The 20,251-nt window shown below is 43.2% G+C and overlaps 1 non-coding gene across 1 annotated transcript; it reads right to left on the reverse strand.

The window, feature by feature from the left end:
- Positions 1–10,069: 10,069 nt before the first annotated feature.
- Trnas-gga (transfer RNA serine (anticodon GGA)) lies at positions 10,070–10,144 on the reverse strand. Its single transcript has one exon. It is a non-coding gene; the product is annotated as a tRNA-Ser (tRNA).
- Between the last annotated feature and the right edge of the window lie 10,107 nt (positions 10,145–20,251).

Here is a 20,251-nt window from a genome sequence, read left to right on the forward strand (position 1 = left end):
ACAATCCTGCCAAGTCTTTCTGCAGTACCATGAAAGGAAGATTCAGCTTCTCGTAGCCCCATTACAGACCTCGTTCATACTCAGTGAGGTGTTGGTAATGGTGTCTTCGTCGTCTTAAAGGCGTTCTTGATTAACATCGACTAACTACGTCCAATCTCGAAGGCAACCAACGCTCACGACCATTACAGCGTGTGTTTGAAACAAACCAAATTTGCATCCTCATAGTGGCGTACTAGCGCCACTCTTAAGCTACTGGCGTGAAATCTGAATCCGCGTCGTCTTTAATTGTAGAAACATGCTTACCAACTTTCGTTTACCTCGCTCAACTCCTTCTTGGTGTTGCATTTTGTTTCTGTGTGTGTATTTAAGCTCTGTATAATACTATGTCCAGCTATTTGGATGACACTGTTAGTTCTTCAGTCACAGAGTTTTTTATGAGTAAAATTCTGTATATTTTTAAATCTAGTTACGTGACGGGTGGATAGTTAAGCCATACTTCGTTGGTCGCACGCCATCTTCCACCTTCAGACGGAAGAAGGTCTTCTAGCACATAGCACATGATATTCGCAATAGAACTGAGTTTCCTTAACGTCTTATCAATTTCCCTGTCTTGAAAATGGAAATTCGTTACTTACGAACTGCATCTATTTCGAAATGTTTTTAACTTTATAATACTTCCTGTTAATTTGATTTCACTTACCGATTATTGGTGTGTATTAGCGTAATAATGTAACAAATAGACTATTACATACAGTATTGATAACATTTTTCCGATTGCAATATTTTCAAATTTGAATAGAATGTTTATTCTTAGGCATACAACCGCATAGCAAATTGAATAGTTTTTCACTTTAGGAAAAACCTCACTTATCACAGAGTAGTTTGTGTAATTTCAGAAAGAGATTGCAGCACACATAAAGGGAGTGCTATCATTTCAAAAGAAAACAAGAAAATACATTAAGGCGAAAGTCTGAAAAGTGTTCGAAGTTACACTTTCCGGTTACAAATATTTTAAACATTTCATTTGCTATCGATTTTTTAAAAAAATGCACAACACCGTGGTGTCTGTAATAACGTTATTTTATTTTTCTATCTGTTCTGATTCTAAGTCTTCATCAACGGCAGGAAAATTATCACTTGCGTACATCACATGTCACACATGCGTTAACGTGAGTTACCACAGTATATCATAAATGTCAAGGTAACATAAAATCAAATTTATAACGAGGTAAAAATTTGTACTCCTCACTTTTTGTCCTTGTGTCAATGTGCCATCATATTTTTATCGTGTTACAATTTCTGATTTTATATTTTCTTGAAAATTATGACTTCCTGTTGTAAACTTACGTTAAAGCATGTATGACATCTGATACATCTGTGATAATTTTCGTGCCGTTGATGATGGTTCAGAACACAAACCGGTAGCAAAATAAAATAACATTATTTCAGACAGCACAGTGTTAAGCATTTTTGTAAAATTTGTACATGCTGTTGACCATTGCTAAGCGAGATGTTCGTAACTAATTTTACCTTCCATAAATATTTTTGTTTTTACTACTTACTTTTAACTGACATTGTCTTCGCTGTATCAACAGAATTTTTGATTTCGAATATTATTTCTATCTCACATGCTTATAACGTATACCCAGTGACAGGCGAAATGGTCTTCATCTCAGACGGACTATTAGTCTATTGTCCCGACAGCACTAGAGTAAAACTGTTGCGACAACAAAGGCGAAGGCAGACAACAAAGGCATACAGACAGTGTCGCGCCTTTCTTCCTAAAAATTATGTGTGTGACTGCATCTGAAATTCCAAGCACTCTGACGCAACGTACAGCTCTATTTTCTTCCGGATCATTAGAAACCCAACGATGATTCCGCTGGAGGCATAAAATTTTAAACGAGCCCTTATTTATTCGTTTCCTTAACGGACGCCCTGCCGTATTATCATTCCACCATCGTATATCCGCCAGCAGCATAGACGCACTCATTGCAAAGTCCGCTGAGATTGGTGTCTCCCCACCGAACAAAGGAGGAATCGCAATGCTATCTGTAACCGGAACTCTACTTCTAGTGGGAATAAAAGTCTGCATCTGCAAGCATACACAAGCACGCGTGCGAGGGGTAGGGTGCTTTTGGGGAGACGGATTTGTAAGCGACTTCCGACCTTATTCGGACAAAGGCAGGAATTGCGCGGATTCCGGTCGGGTAGATATGCAGAACGCCGCCTGGGATGGCAGATTTACGGTCTAGCAATGGCGATGGAAAAGTTTGAGGATTTACGGTAAATGCGTGGGTGGGCGCTCGGAGCAGGGCCTGACCGGTTACGGCCTGTAAAGCATGTGTGGCCAGGGGTGGGGGTGATAGGGTTCCCCCCGGGACACGCACCGCGACCCGCGCAAACAAGCGGCCATTACGAACGGTGGCTGCGCCCCACTTGGGTAATGGCGATCCAGATCTGGGTCAGCGGCGCTGCGCAGCATCTCGGCATCTCTCCTGACGAGCACCCTCTGCCTCGTGGGGGTTGAGGCACTTCCTTCCTGGTCTCTAGAGAACCGGAAGGCATTGTCAGATGCAGCGACTGCGCCACATCAACACGTGGCTGCCGAGACCGGGATGTTTGGAGAGCCACAGACGACAAAGACTCTTCGTAACTTTTCCTCGACCGTATTCGCTACTGACGGCAGACTTAGCATTCGTAGCTACCATCGTCTTCATCGCACTCTTCGCATTTTTTAATAATACACTACTGGCCATTAAAATTGTTACACCACGAAGATGACGTGCTACAGACGCGAAATTTAGCCGACAGGAAGAAGGTGCTGTGATACGCAAATGATTAGCTTTTCAGAGCATTCACACAAGATTGGTGATTTCTCATACACAAACAGCAGTTGGTCGGCGTTGCCTGGTGAAACGTTTTGACGCCTCTTGTAAGGAGGAGAAATGCATACTATCACGTTTCCGACTTTGATAAAGATCGGATTGTAGCCTATCACGATTGCGATTTATCGTATCGCGACATTACTGCTCGCTTCGTCGAGATCCAGTGACTGCTAGCAGAATATGGAATCGGTGGGTTCAGGAGGGTGATACGAAACGCCGTGCTGAATCCGAACGGCCTCGTATCACTAGCAGTCGAGATGAAAGGCATCTCATCCGCATGGCCGGCCGATGTGGCCGTGCGGTTAAAGGCGCTTCAGTCTGGAACCGCGTGACCGCTACGGTCGCAGGTTCGAATCCTGCCTCGGGCATGGATGTGTGTGATGTCCTTAGGTTGGTTAGGTTTAATTAGTTCTTAGTTCTAGGCGACTGATGACCTCAGAAGTTAAGTCGCATAGTGCTCAGAGCCATTAGAACCATTGAACCATCATCCGCATGGCTGGAACGGATCGTGCAGCCACATCTCGATCCCTGAGTCAATAGATGGGGACGTTTGCAAGACAACAACCATCTGCACGAACAGTTCGACGACGTTTGCAGCAGCAAGGACTATCAGCTCGGAGACCATGGCTGCGGCTACCCTCGACGCTGCATCACAGACAGGAGCGCCTGCGATGGTATACTCAAAGACGAACCTGGGTGCACGAATGGCAAAACTCCATTTTTTAGGATGAATCCAGGTTCTGTTTACAGCATCATGATGGTTGCACCCGTGTTTGCCGATATCGCAGTGAACGCACATTCGAAGCATGTACTCGTCATCGCCATACTGGCGTATCAACCGGCGTGATGGTATGGGGTGCCCTTGGTTACACGTCTCGGTCACCTCTTTTTCGCATTGACGGCACTTTGAATAGTGGACGTTACATTTCAGATGTGTTACGACCCGTGGCTCTACCTTTCATTCGATCCCTGCGAAACCCTACATTTCAGCAGGATAATGCACGACCACATGTTGCAGGTCCTGTACAGGCTTTTCTGGATACAGAACATGTTCGACTGCTGCCCTGGCCAGCACATTCTCCAGATCTCTCACCAATTGAAAACGTCTGGTCAATGGTGGACGAGCAACTGGCTCGTCACAATACGCCAGTCACTACTCTTGATGAACTGTGGTATCGTGTTGAAGCTGCATGGGCAGCTCTACCTGTACACGCCATCCAAGTTCTGTTTGACTCACTGCCCAGGCGTATCAAGGCCGTTATTACGGCCAGAGGTGGTTGTTCTGTGTACTGAGTTCTCAGGATCTATGCACCCAAACTGCGTGAAAATGTAATCACATGTCAGTTCTAGTATAATATATTTTTTCCAATGAATAACCGTTTATCATCTGCATTTCTTCTTGGTGTAGCAATTTTAATGGCCAGTAGTGTAACTGGCTTTTGTTAAGAAGTCCATCATATCACATGTAGCTGTAATAGCTACTCTGTGTTTAACCATTGACTCCGCTCAAATTCAGACCTCTTCAGTCATAAATACCTGTTCAGCTGTGTTTTGCGCAACTGTGATACCTAACCATTCTTGAAATATTCTGTTCTAATGTAACATGTATTACAACAAACGTGTACCGTGTCTTGAAATGTACCCACTAATGTGTCTGGAATAACCTTAACATCTACGTTGAGGTAACAAAAGTCATGTGATACCTCCAAATATTCTATTGGACCCCTTTTTGCCCGGTGTCGTGCAGCATCTCGATATGGCATGAACTCAACAGGTCGTTGGAAGTCCTTCTCAGAAATATTGAGCCATGCTGCCTCTATAGCACTCCATAATTGCGATAGTGTGGCAAGTTCAAGAGTTTGTGCAATAACTGACCTCTCCATTATGTCCCATAAATGTTAGATGATATCTGGGTGGCCAAATCATTCGCTTGAATTGTCCAGAATGTTCTTCAAACCAGTCGTGAACATTTATGTCCCGGTGACAAGGGACAGTGCAATTCATAAAAATTCCATCGTCGTTCGGGAACATGAAGTCTATGAATTGTTGCAAATGGTCTGCATGTAGCGGTTCAGTTTGACCAGAGGAGCTAGTACATTCCATGTAAACACAGTGTGCACCATTATGGAGCCACCACCACATTGCACAGCGACTTGGTAAAAGCCTGGGCCCATGGCTTCGTGGGGTCTGCGTCGCACTTGAAGCCTTCCGTCATCTGTTCCCAACTGAAATCGGGATTCATCTAACGAGGTCACTGTTTTCGAGTCGTCTAGGGCCCAACCGACAAGGTCACGAACCCAGGAGAAGCGCTGCAGGCGATGTCATGCTGTTGGCAAAGGCATTAGCGCAGGTCGTCTGTTACTAAAGTCCATTAACGCCAAATATCGACTTATTTTCTTAACGGGCACGTTCGCCGAGCGTCCCACATTCATTCCTAGCGGCTATATCAAGCAGCGCTGATGGTCTATTAGCACTGACAACTCTAGGCAATCGCCACTGCCCTCAGTCGTTATGTGAAGTCAGTCGGCCACTGCGTTCTCCATGGTGAGAAATAATGTCTGAAGTTTGGTATTCTCTTGGTATTGACACTGTGAATCTCGAAATACGGAATTCGATAACGATTTCCGAAATGCACCGTGTCAGGCGCTTAGCTCCAACTACCATTCCGCTCTCAAAGTGTGTTTATTCCCGTCGTGCAGCCATAATCACGTCGGAATCGTTTCACATGGATCAACTTGTTACAAATGACAGATCCACCAATGCAATGCCCTTTGATACCTTGTGTACGCGACACCACCAACATTTCTGTCTGCATATCGCTATCCCATGACTTTCGTAACTTAAGGGGATACGGAATCATCTATCCCCGCAATGTTAATATATGCCTACTATAGGGAACATTTTCTCACAAACTACTGGAGACAGAGAGGTAAAAATTTTACTGTATGTGCATTCATATGTTACAACAATACTGAAACAACAGTTTATTGTCAAAGTATTTTCTTACAGAGATATTGTACATTTATTTTTAAGTAAATTTTTTCCATCGCTTTTTACTAGACTATCACCCCTAAGTCTTTTGTAAATCAAGTAATTAAAAAATCGTTGTTTCAGTATGTAATAGGGACCTATGTCACTACGTCATAAAAATTTCAGACTTCTAGGTTGACCAGTACCTGAGATAATGTTCCTAGATGAAGTAAAAAGTAAACTTACGGGAAACGGAGAAAGAAGATTAAAACATTCCTGATCCGTAGCTAATACCCCCTTCACAGTCTTCATAATCATCTTCAAGTCTTCTTTTGGCACCCCTCTGCACCTGTCTTGCTTTTTTCACTAATGTCTTGATTATATTATCAGCATGCCTTAGTCTGTGCTGATCTAAAAAGAACATAGCACGTACCGTACGGGAACCAACACACATACCCAACTTTTGAAGGACCTGGCATTTAGTTATATTTCCAAGATTGAAGGTTGCCACAGCATCATACACACCAAAATGTAGTGTATTAATTCCGACAAACACTGTTTTTGGGAGACGATGCCATATCACACTATTCAAGCACTCGTTGGGGTTCTGCGTTTTTCCGTGAAGACATTTCATCAGAAGACTTCTGTCAGCCAGATCTCTGAAAATGGGCTTTATTTCTGCCATGATGGCTGATGGTAGACTGTGGTGGTGAATGTATTTCTCTCCTGTTGTTAGTCCCCTATTGTATTTACACCAGCTGTTTTCACCTTTGGGGCACAAACCATGTTGTGGATGCTCATCCGTGGATGCGGTGTGGAAATATAAAGCCCATATAGCTCTCCTCATTTCTTCAAGATTGCCTGTATTTTGCCTTATTGCAAGGCCATAGCAGTTCTGAATGTGGTCTATTATGGAATCAGTCAATCTTCCTCTGCCATCCAAGGTTTTCCCATCATCTAGTTTTTTCCCTTTCATAACTGATTTTAACCTTCTCAGCCTGGCACCCATTCTCTTCTGCACATGTCCTATACATTCAAGTTTGCTTATATTTACACTGTTCCCATATGGTTTGCTTTCCAAAACTTCTTTGAATGCTTTAGAGTCACCATCTCCCAGATATTTGACATAGCGAACATTATACCACTGTGAAGAGCGCAATACCCGATCTCACAAATATATAAAAATAAAATAGTTATAATTGTAGTAGAGCTATGCATGATACGTCATTTTAAAGAGGAAACATGGCAGAATATAATACGCCAATAAAAAAAAATTCGATTTTTTAACCCAAAATCCGATTCCGTATCCCCTTAAGTGTCATTGACCATATTGCCGTCTCAGTGTTTAAGGGCTTGCTAGGGTTTTACAGGGTACAGAGTAATTTGTTTAGGTAGTTTCTTATTTTTCAAACTGCTGACGATTAAAACTCCAATATCAGGAATGACAGCAAATTAAAAAAAAAATTAATGATCATGCCTTTAAAGAATAACAGAAACAGCACACGATTAGATTTGTAGGTAGTTTGGGGGTGTACCTGTCGTCAAATTTAGTACACAGAACTCTCACTACTGGGAGCAGCAATGGCTCTAACAATGACCATATATTTTCAAAGGGTGAAACATTAGATCGTGCTGGTAACAGTTGGACAACCACTGAATCCAGGTACGTACGTCGAGACAACCTGGGTACGATGCGATCTTGCGCTATTACGGAGACGTCGAAGACAGGGCACAGCCACAATTCTTAACACGTCACATATGTAGCAGCTGCTTTCCAAATTACGGACTAATCTAACCTGAGGTGATAGTGTTATGAACCTAATGGCATTCCAAACTATCACGATAGGTGCTGGGCCCGAATGATAATGACAAATACTACCTGGCAACCCCCGTACTCCTCAGACCATCCACTGGTAGGTTGCATGGGGGCTTAATTAAAAATATAATGCAAATAATTTTAATTTTTTGATTTAGTAGCTGTCTGTTCAGTTACGAAGTCTCGTAACGGTTGGCCCTGACTAGTATTATTACGCTATCTGACTGCATAGAACAATAACAAAGAATGAAATGGAAATTTTCATTAACACAATTAATTAATTAAGTCCCCAGCAACTATAAAACCTACGAAACCAAAGCACAAGTGTAACTGTTCTGTGTGTGGAAGTATGACTCAACGTACGCATCTGGCACGGTTCTTCTTCAATAACACAAGAAATTTTAAATATCATTTATACTGAATTAATTAAAGAAAATAAAAATACCATAATTACTCAAGAAAACCAGAATTACACTCTAATACAAGAACACAAGCCAGATGCTTTGTTGACTGAACCTGTAATGACGCATTATTTAAAACATGGAAATAATGAAAAATAAATCAAGTTTCGTTACCTTCATATATTGACCAAATCACTCTAATCATTACAATATATCTCCACACCGACTCGCTATTACCACATCTCAACAAGAACTTTTCAGTATCACATCTCAGCAAGCACTCCCTACTAGCACATCTCAACAAACACTCTCTCCTACGAGTTCTTAACAAGCACTGACTACCACGAGCTCTCCCCAAGCACTGCCCACTACGACATCTCAATAATCACTGCCAGTGGAGGCGGCCGAACAATACTCTCTAGCGCGATCTCTGGCGCTGTGGCTCAGTGTAGCCACCTTTCAAGGTACGTCCATCTTATTGCTGTATGCATAACTAGAAATCATCTGGAAACGCATGGAGGCATTTATGTGTCTTTGGACGCACCACTTTCACCACACATTTCTCTGTTGCTGGGACTAGCGAAGTCACAACACTGCTCGCGGTGCTGACAATCCGTGACGTTTCCGAAGTCGCCGCACTGTCCCTGTCGATGTTCGTCTTGCTGCTCACAAGCCAGTTTCTTAGCTCGAGGTACGTGCCGTGGGTCTACGATACTGTACGGCCTCGAACAATATGTCTGAGCTTTCGGTCTATAGCCACGTGGGGCAACTGAGAGACTGCAGTACATTGAGTATTGCTATCCTGAGTGTATTGAGCACGGTTAGCCTGAGCCATCGACTCCATCTACAGTAATAACACTTAAGCAGAGCTCTCTTGAACCTCAAGGTTTATTTCGTCCTATTGTAGGTGATGTTCCCTTATTTTTTCTGACCGTTGAACTCGTGAATTCAACCAGTTACAGGGGAACCAGACGTTTAACATGGTCTTTGAAGCACTGTAATAGTACATATAATGTCAGTTTGTAAACTCCCACATCCTAATCGGCCTATTGAATTGCAATTACACTGAAGCGCCAAAGAAACTGGCTTAGGCATGCGTATTCAAATACAGAGATATGTAAACAGGTAGAATACGACGCTGCGGTCGGCAACGCCTATGTAAGACACCAAGTGTCTGGCGCATTTGTTAGATCGGTCACTGCTGCTGCAACGGCAGGTTATAAAGATTTATGTGAGTTTGAACGTAGTGTTATAGTCGGCGCCCGTGCAGCGGGACACAGCATCTCCAAGGTAGCAATGAAGTGGGAATTTTTCCGTACGACCATTTCACAAGTGTACCGTGAATATCAGGAATCCCGTAACACATCATATCTCCGACACCGCTGTGGCCGGAAACGATCCTGCGGGAACGGAACCAACGACGACTGAAGAGAATCGTTCAACGTGACCGAAGTGCAACCCTTCCGCACATTGATGCAGATTTCAATGCTGGGCCATCAGCAAGTGTCAGAGTGCGAATCACTGAACGAAACGTAATCGACATGGGCTTTCGGAGCTGAAGGCCCACTCATGTATCCTTGATGACTACATGACACAAAGCTATACGCCTCGCCTGGGCCCGTCAACACCGACATTGGACGGTTGGTGACTGGAAACTCGCTGCCTGGTCGAACGAGTCTCGTTACCAGTTGTATCGAGATGATGGACGTATACGGGTATGGAGACAGCTTCAGAATCCATGGATTCTGCATGTCAGCAGGGGACTGTTCAAGCTGGGGGAGGCTCTGTAATGGTGTGGGGCGTGTGTAGCTGGAGTTATATGGGACCCCTGATACGTCGAGATACGACTCTGACAGGTGACACGTATGTAAGCATCCTGTCTGATCACCTGCATCCATTCATGTCGATTGTGCATTCCGACATTGGGTAATTCCACCAGGACAATACGACACCCCACAAATCCAGAATTGAAATTTCCTGGCAGATTAAAACTGTGTGTCCGACCGAGACTCGAACTCGGGACCATTGCCTTTCCCGGGCAAGTGCTCTACCAACTGAGCTACCGAAGCACGACTCACGCCCGGTACTCACAGCTTCACTTCTGCCAGTACCTCGTCTCCTACCTTCCAAACTTTACAGAAGCGAAAGGATATTGCGGAGACATGGCTTAGCCACAGCCTGGGGGATGTTTCCAGAATGAGATTTTCACTCTGCAGCGGAGTGTGCGCTGATATGAAACTTCCTGGCAGATGTGAGTACCGGGCGTGAGTCGTGCTTCGGTAGCTCAGTTGGTAGAGCACTTGCCCGCGAAAGGCAATGGTCCCGAGTTCGAGTCTCGGTCGGGCACACAGTTTCAATCTGCCAGGAAGTTTCATATCAGCGCACACTCCGCTGCAGAGTGAAAATCTCATTCTGGAAAAATCCAGAATTGCTACAGAGTGGCTCCAGCAAGACTCTTCTGAGTTTAAACACTTCCGATGGCCTCCAAACTCCCCAGACATAAATATTATTGAGCATATCTGGCATGCTTTGCAACGTGCTATTCAGAAGAGATCTCCAGGCCCTCGTACTCTTGCAGATTTACGGACAGCCCTGCAGGATTCATTGTGTCAATTCCTTCCAGCACAACTTGACATTAGTCGAGTCCATGCCAGTCGTGCTGCGGCACTTCTACGTGCTCGCGGGTGCCCTACACGACGTCAGCAGGTTCCAGTTTCTTTGGCTCTTCAGTAGAAATGACAGTGATCGCCTACGCATAATGAAATTTTACAATAAGTAGGGCTATAGTTACCGAAGGAAAATGATACCGGTTAGTAGGAGAAAAGTGTACAACAAAACCTACTGAAAGAAGAATCTCTTCTAAACCATATCTAAATACTGTTATTAATTTTGAAATGTGTACAATGTAGTTCGATCGCTCCCGAACAACACAGGAAGGGAAAGAGTACCACGTAATACTTAGTACAAAAAACTAATTAGCAGAAAAGGGGATGATTAAATGGTGCTCAGCCCACCCGGACAGTGAATATCCAAAATCCTAAGGAAAGTAATGGCAAAGAAAATCAAGCAATTAATCACTGGCGTGGCTACAGAAAGTTGTCATGCTTTTCCACAACATAACATGTCACGAGAAAATAAATGAATCCCAAAGCACTGAGTTTGCAGTAACTTATTCTGCAGTACTAAATTCTGAAAGCAAACGTAAATAAAGTTGCTGGTTAAATAAATGACTGACTGCAAATGAAACATCGTTAACTAAAAGAGTGACTTTCAATTACTTCAGCGTAACGCAATGCAAAATGTGGAAAATAAGCAAGCAGGTGCCCTACAGGTTTTAACTATGGTAGGTTATTATTCAAGAAAGTTAGCAATTGAAGTTTGTCCAAGAAATGCCAGTGGGTACTGCCTGTACAGTATTAGTAACAATGTGTCTGTTCACGGACACGAAGAATGTAGACGACGACAATGCTGAACTGCTACAGTTGCTGCTGCTACTGCTGCTGGTTGAAAATAACGAGTCGTCTCCACAGCCAGAGATAGTTGTGGAACAGGCAGTAGTTAGAATTTTAGCTTCCTCCGCCTGTCCCCTCCGACCTTACTCTCACTGCTCGCTGCTTTATGAAGTGCATAGATGCACCTTCACTGGCGCGATCATAATTGCTCACCGTGTCTGCAGGAGCACCCAACGAACACTTCCGCACTCTTTCAAGACTCAAACAGATGAACAACGGCACAGTTGCTGCCATTTCGTCGTTGCTATCGATGCATTTAAACAAAGTTAGCTTCGTGATTACCCAGCAGTTTACAATAGTTATATTATAATTGCAATCAACTATATACCTTCAGAAATAAATACACTATAACATCCACTACGTATTAAATAAAGTTTCTAACAAGGGAACCTCCCCATCGCACCCCCCTCAGATTTAGTTATAAGTTGGCACAGTGGATAGGCCTTGATAAACTGAACACAGATCAATTGAGAAAACAGGAAGAAGTTGTGTGGAACTGTGAAAAAATAAGCAAAATGTACAAACTGAGTAGTCCACGAGTCCTATAGGCAACATCATGTACAAAATGATCTAAGGAGCGTCGTGGTCCCGTGGTAGCGTGAGCAGCTGCTGAAAGAGAGGTCCTTGGTTCAAGTCTTCCCTCGAGTGAAAATTTTCTTTTCTTTATTTTTGCATAGTTATTATCTGTCCGTTCGTTCATTGACGTCTTTGGTCACCGTAATAAGTTTAGTGTCTGTGTTTTACGACCGCATCGCAAAACCGTGCGATTAGTAGACGAAAGAACGTGCCTCTCCAATGGGAACCGAAAACATTTGATCGCAAGGTCATAGGTCAACCGATTCCTCCACAGGAAAACACATCTGATATATTCTATACGACACTGGTGACGGCATGTGCGTCACATGACAGGAATATGTTGTCGACCCACCTAACTTGTACACTTAGCGAATGGGTAAAAAGATTCTTCTACCTTGCCCGATTTAGGTTTTCTTGTGGATGTGATAATCACTCCCAAAAAGTGATGAAAACATAAGAGTTTGTCACATAAACTGAAAATAAAAAATTAAACTTTTCACTCGATGGAAGATCTGAACCGAGGACCTTTCGTTCCGCAGCCGCTCACGTTACCACGAGACCACGAGACCACGGCGCTCCTGCGTTCCCAGTTTCCTTGACGTTTCGTATCTTCCCATGAACTACTCAGTTTGTATATTTTGCTTATTTTTTCACAGTTCCACACAACTTCTTCTTGTTTTCTCAATTGATCTGTTTTCAGTTTTTCAAGGCCTATCCACTGTGCCAACTTATAACTAAATCTGAGAGGGGTGCGATGGGGAGGTTCCCTTGTAAGATTCCAGATTCAGAAACAGCAGCGTATTACACGATATCAACAGATATTAAACGGCAAAAAAATTTGGATGGTGCAGAAGGTATTTTATTTGCATTTTCGGTGTTACAAGTTTTCTGATTAATTCAGTGTCACAGTAAATTTCTCATCAGATAATAGTGCCAGCTGTGCTTGTTGAGTCTTGGAAATGTTGGGTGTGTATTTGATCACAATTGCTAAAAAGTTGGAAATTTTGATACGAGCTCCAAGATTTTCGTTTTTCATGCTAATTATTAGTATCACAACTACCACAAAATTACAGTCGCGGTATGCAACAACGATTTGCCACAGCTTTCGAGACGGAAATGTCTTGTATGCAACAGCAATAACAAAACTGTACGTATTCTTGGCTTCCTACCATGCACCAAACACTATTCAAGGTCTCGTACCACCTGACAGATTCATTTCTAAACGCAGTTGATTTCAAAATACTCGGTTTAGAGTCCGCCCTGGAAGTGATATGTAGCCTATGAGTAGACGATTGCTTATATAAACTGACGATAATAATACGACCTTCTTGTTGAATAAATGGGGAATAATCCAGTTATGACATCAACGGATTTTCTTCTTTTAGGAACGCAAGTGGCCTTTGGTTGTGGGTTTTCTGTTGGCTAAACAGACCAGATTTTGAGCTGGAAATCCTTCTGTGATGCTGGCAAACTTTTACTATACTACGCTGATGGTTTCTCTTCGAGTGATCAGTCGTTCCGCCGTTTCCTGCCGCATACTGGTTTCATGTTTTCCGTGTTCCTATCCTTCATGAACAAGTTGATGCCATGCTGTTAAATGCACTGTAGCCCGTCAATTTCCAGTACTATTCGCTCTTTCCTGCCTTTTGCAATTCAGGGCATCTTTATACCTACCACACTGCTCTCCCTTCGTTGCACATCCGGAATTTGAGTAAACATGATTTGCTTGGCGAGTTTGAAATCTTGCATATGGACTACTACGTGAGTAGTCCATAAGCTCCGATGACCGATTTACTGTCACCTCATTGCTGGTAATGTTGATTTCTTCGAGGACACTGGAGTGGGTACACCTGTTTCGCTATATTATTCTAAGCCTCCTCCTCTTCTGACGCGCTGACGGTATTTCTCGCAGCGAAGTGGGTGTCTCACGTAGGTGGCACAAGTTTCATAGCCGTAAGCTAGGCATGGTATTACAGTAAACTGGAACATACATAGCTTTGTCGGTTTTGATGATATGCTTATCGATTTTTTTCTTATTTTTTATTTTATTTATTTATTTATTTATTTTTACGTAGAAGATCGAAAGCTTTGCGTGTTTGACGCAAAGTAGGATTTCAGCATCAATGTTTGGAATTGTCAAAAGGTGACTGCCGGAGTAGGAGGAATTTCTCTGTTGTGCAAAAACTCACCATTGATTGTGTTGGCACAAGGCACTGCTTGTGCCAATGCAAATAGTTTGACACATACAATGAGTCTTTTTCAAATTTAGATCACAGCTAATTCTTTTATAAGCTTGGTTAAAAGCTTTTGGAATAGTCTGTACATTTCGGGCGGAATTCAGTCCTGCTCTGCACTGTCTTTAAGTGAAAAAGATACATGCTTGCAGTTTATTGGACAAGATTTGTGATTGAGTTCAGGACTTCCTTGCAAACAGCACTCAACTCTTAGTTCTCAACAGGAGGCACTCGTCAGCAGTGCCAGTTCTTTTGTCGAAGGAGTGAGAAGGCCGTCACCGTTTCCTGTATGTACAAGTAATCTAGTGGCCGGCGGTGGAAGTTTCGTGGGGCTTTTCATGGATGACGTTTTGTCAACAGGGATGTTGTAATGTCAGGAGACTGTATGAATGCAAGGCCAGAATCGACGATTGCTGTAGGGGCTGGGAGCTGATTGTGAATGTAAACAAATGTAACATATTGCACATTAATAGGTGAAGAGATCGATAACTGCTCGATTACGGTATTGCCGATGAATCATAGGAAACAGAAACAACACCTAAAATATTTAGGAGTATCCTTCCAGAAAACTGTAAGCAAAATGTTGACACACTGCTACTAGAGCACGCTGAAAAGTAATGCCCCGCGTTTTTTATGTGAAAACTCTTAAAGCTTTTTAAATAATTAATTTATTGTCATCATAAAACTTCATTCTTCATGTTTACGTATTTATTTCTCAACATAGTACCCCTGGAGGCGAACACATTTCACCAAATAAGAGACCGGTTTGTCCATACCGTCACTGTAGAATGTTTGACTATGTTAACGGAGCCACAATGTCAACTCTGTACCGCTTCATCTCCATCAAAATGAAGTCCTTGAAGGCGTTCTCTGAGGTTTGGAGACGGATGAAAATCGGATGATGCCAAACCGGGACTGTATGGAGGATAATTGTTGACAGTGAACCCAAGGCGCTGGATTGTTGCAGATGTCGCAGCGCTCGTATGTGGTCTGGCATGGTCACGCAGAAGGAGGAGTTTTCTGCGGTTAGGAATTCGATTACAGTACGCTGTTTCTCACGCAGCGACATAGCTACGTTACACACCGCTATGTTACACGCTACAATTCGGAGGCCTCTAGCGGCAGAGGTTTGCAAGTTGCGTCAGCGAAGCGGGAAGGTCGACTGAGTAATATGCTTGACATGTAATACCGCGACCCATTTGAAGACAGAATAAAAGATTCGGAGGCGCTACTTTTCAGTGGTCCACGTAGTTCATCCATGAAAGATGTCGATTACAAATACTAGTCCGAAAGATGCTTGACTATTGCACATGACTCACGCTGGATTAATAAATGAAGATCCAACGAGGAGCAGCTCGTTTCGTCACAAGTTCGCTTATTAAGCGCGGAGCGACACGGAGATGATCATCAGATTCTAGTGGCAGACGCCTCAAAAGAGACATTGTGGATTGCAGAGAGACTTACTGATGGAATTCCGAGAGCGTACGTTCTAAGATGAGTCGAGGAGTGTACTACTTTTTCCAACAGAACTAGCGGAACGGTAAGAACATGAATCTCAGAGAAATACGAAGACTTACCAACTCGTTCTTTTCACGCACCATTGGGAATCATGCCGCATACTGTAATGAGACTTATGGAATATACACTATGTGATCAAAAGTATCCGGACACCTGGCTGAATATGACTTAAAAGTTCGTGGCGCCCTTCATCGGTAACGCTGGAATCAGTATAGTGTTGGCCCACCCTTAGCCTTGATAACAGTTTCCACTCTCGCAGGCATACGTTCTATCAGGTGCTGGAAGGTTTCTTGGGGAATGGCAGCCCATTATTCACGGAGTGACGAGGTATCGATGTCTGTCGGTGAGGCCTGCCACGAAGTCGGCGTTCCAAAACATCAAAAAGATGTTGTATATGATTCAGGTCAGGACGTTGTGCAGGCCAGTCCATTACAGGGATCTACTGTCGTGTAACCACTCCGCCACAGGCCGTGCATTACGAACAGGTGCTCGATATTGCTAAAAGTTGCAATCGCCGTCCCCGAATTGCTCTTCAACAGCGGGAAGCAAGAAGGTGCTTAAAACATCAATGCAGGCCTGTTCTGTGATAGTGGCACACAGAACAACAAGGGGTGCAAGCTCCCTCCATGAAAAACACCACCACACCACAACACCATCGCCTCCGAATTTTACTGTTGGCAATATACATGCTGGCAGATGACGTTCACCGGGCATTCGCCATATCCACACCCTGCCATCGGATTGCCACATTATGTACCGTGTTTTGTCATTCCACACAACGCTTTCCCACTGTTCAATCGTCCAATGTTTACGCTCCTTACACCAAGCGAGGCGTCGTTTGCCATTTACCGGCGTGATGTGTGGCTTATGAGCAGCCGCTCGACCATGAAATCCAAGTTTTCTCACCTCCCGCGTAACTAACATAGTACTTAAAGTGGATCTTGATGCATGAAACTTCCTGGCAGATTAAAACTGTGTGCCCGACCGAGACTCGAACTCGGGACCTTTGCCTTTCGCGAGCAAGTGCTCTACCAACTGAGCTACCGAAGCACGACTCACGCCCGGTCTCAGAGCTTTAATTCTGCCAGTATCTCGTCTCCTACCTTCCAAACTTTACAGAAGCTCTCCTGCGAACCTTGTAGAACTAGCACTCCTGAAAGAAAGGATATTGCGGAGACATGGCTTAGCCACAGCCTGGGGGATGTTTCCAGAAGCTGTGAGACCGGGCGTGAGTCGTGCTTCGGTAGCTCAGTTGGTAGAGCACTTGCCCGCGAAAGGCAAAGGTCCCGAGTTCGAGTCTCGGTCGGGCACACAGTTTTAATCTGCCAGGAAGTTTCATATCAGCGCACACTCCGCTGCAGAGTGAAAATCTCATTCTGGATCTTGATGCAGTTTGGAATTCCTGTGTGATGGTTTGAACAGATGTCCGACTATTACATATTACGACCCTCTTCAACTGTTGACGGTCTCTGTCAGTCAACAGACGAGGTCGGCCTGTACGCTTTTGTGCTGTACGTTCCCCTTCACGTTTCCAGTTCACTATCACATCGGAAACAGTGGACCTAGGTATGTTTAGGAGTGTGGAAATGTCGCGTACAGACGTATGACAGAAGTGACACCGGATGACTTGACCAGATGCGATGTCTGTGAGTTCCGCGCAGCGCTCGATTCTGTTCTCTACGGTGTCTAATGACTACTGAGGTCGCTGATATGGAGTACCTGGCAGTAGATGGCAGCACAATGCACCTAATAAGAAAAACGTATGTTTTTGGAGGGGTCCAGATACTTCAGATCACATAATGTGTGTAGATTCCGATTTCATTGTAGACTTAAACGACTTTGCCAGCTGCGTTATTGGAAATTATCATTAGCTTGTGGGTTTATGTACGTCACAGTACGTCTACACTGAGATCTCAGTACGTCTTAATATTCAATTTCTACTCGGCTCTGCGCCATCGAAATACTACGTCTCTGAAACTGTAGTCTCTCTTCTGAAGTCTTCTGAAGCAGGGCTATTGTATTACATACATATGGTGCACAACATACAGACCTACCACTGAAAAATGTTTGCACTAGCATAAACCATGACGCAAGTGTCCATAGCTTTAGGATCGGCAGTAAAGCGTTGTATTTTATGGAACACAAAGTGCGGGCCCGAACTATCTGCGCTGCTTGCCGAACGGGAGAACACCTGCGCCCGTGCTGAAGCGAAGCCATTCCTCGGTTCGCCTCGTCTACAAAACAAGCTGTCATAAACAAGGATGAGTTTCGGTTAGTGGCTGTGCTTCTCGCCCTCAGAATGGGCCACCGTTATCCCAAGTTTGTTTTTGCCTTGGCAGCAGGAGCGCAGGCAAGTAGCGGAAGCGATTCTGCTGTTGGACTACGCATCTTCAGCATTCCTTTTTCTTCTTCTCACTTCATTAAAGCCGGCGCTTTAAACTCACTATACAGTCGTGTTCTCTGTCATTGCTTTCATCTGATACGTTATTACTTGCCTCCTTACAATAAATACGAGACTGAGGCTGTGATACTTTCAGCGGAATTAGACAACGAAGATAAAATTGAGAGCTAACATAATGAGTCTATAGAGCAATGAATAAAATATTTCAATCTTCATGTGTTTTAAAGTACGCCACGGTTCCTCGATTTCGAAAATTGCACATTCTCGCAAAACCAGGAAAGTTTTCTAGACTTTTAACTGGCTGTGCACTGTAATTGGTATTATAGGTGTGTAAATATTCATTCGTTTCCAAAGTGCCTACCTTTAAATAATTAATTCCTTTTTTCCTTATTTATGCATTTATTCGTATATTTATTCATCTAGGGATCATCTCACAGTGATATAGGTACTGTCATCATAATACAATGAAAATACATCGCTCAAATATCCATACATGTAGAGGATACAGATGGAAAGAGGTCAGTTAGGCTGGTTTCATCAGTGTGAAATGCAGCTTGTGTCTTGACATGCTGGCAGCGGCTTTATTCGTCGTTTGTATCTTCGTTGCCACATCAACATGTAGCCTCTGGTGAAGGAGATGGTGTAAACGGACAGTCCGTTTACAACCTGCACCACGCAAGTAACGAGCAGCCCTTAGTGGCTCGCCATCACAGTTTTATTTTATCTTAAATATTTTTGTGACTAATGCCCTTTTGGAATATTTATTATTTTATAAATGACATATAAGTGCTGCCAGTCTTTCACGATAATTCCTTACTTATAATTTGTATCATACGTTTTTAGTCATAATTCTTTGACCATGTTATAGACCATTCTTTGGTTTCAGTTCTGAGAAAGACACTCCTAGCAGTGTTGAAACCCGATTAATTCGTTAAAAATTAGTGACCGAGAGCTGTTTTCTTTTAATTGTTAAGTTAGGAAGGTGCTTCTGTGAGCACTGCTCTAGTGTTATTGACGAAGCATTCGGTTAGAATAGTTCAGTTTCAGTTTGCAGTTGACAATGGGGAAATAACGCAATGGTTGGGCGATTCTTCTATATTCTAAATATTTCTTGGTCAAATTCACGTGTTAATTACAGTTCCATGGCTCTTGCTTTGGCCTGAGAGGATAACAGTTAAGCTTCCAATTTCCCAGTGAAAGTAGTACTGAAAAATGGATGATTCTATCAGCAACGTGTTCCTTTTCCTTGCTATTCGCATACTACTTTCTGTCTGTTGAAGTTTACCTTTTTTAGTGTGGTTTACTTTGTAAATGATAGACTGGAGTTCAGCCAACAAGATGCATTTCAGTTCAAGGTCATCAACCAGTGACTGTGCTTACACGATAGAGCTCAATCTCCTGATAAAAGGAAGTAAAATGAACCGCAAGACAGCTGTTATTGTTGATTTATTTATTGTCACAACCAGTCCCCTGTATTAAAACAGAACTCTCAGGTGAACTACGTAAGAAGAAACGGATTCCACATAACACCTATGATCAAAATTCTATAATAATCTTTTTTAAAAAAAATTAAAAAAATTAAATTTTTCTAGTACTTTAAGAAAAAAATGTTTAATATTTTTATAGATCCTATGTAAAGTATGTAAACAGGCAGAAAAATATCAAAATTAAAATGTGGTCACAACAAGGTCAGATTAGCACACGAAGACGCTCCCTACTTTTGTAATCGGAAATAAAACTCCTACGAAGGGAAATTATCAAAATTAATAAAACTGGACATTGGGGCAAATAGTGCGGTGGCGCACTACGTGAAAAAAAAAAAACATATATAAGTGCAACAAGTGAAATCGGAGGGCATACGTAAGGAAAGATCAAAACTGGGGACTCCAGCGAGCTAAACAACCAGACCTCCTCCTCCACCCACCCCTGAATAAA

Source organism: Schistocerca nitens, chromosome 6 (genome assembly GCF_023898315.1).
Source record: "Schistocerca nitens isolate TAMUIC-IGC-003100 chromosome 6, iqSchNite1.1, whole genome shotgun sequence".
Classification (NCBI taxonomy): Eukaryota; Metazoa; Arthropoda; class Insecta; order Orthoptera; family Acrididae; genus Schistocerca; species Schistocerca nitens.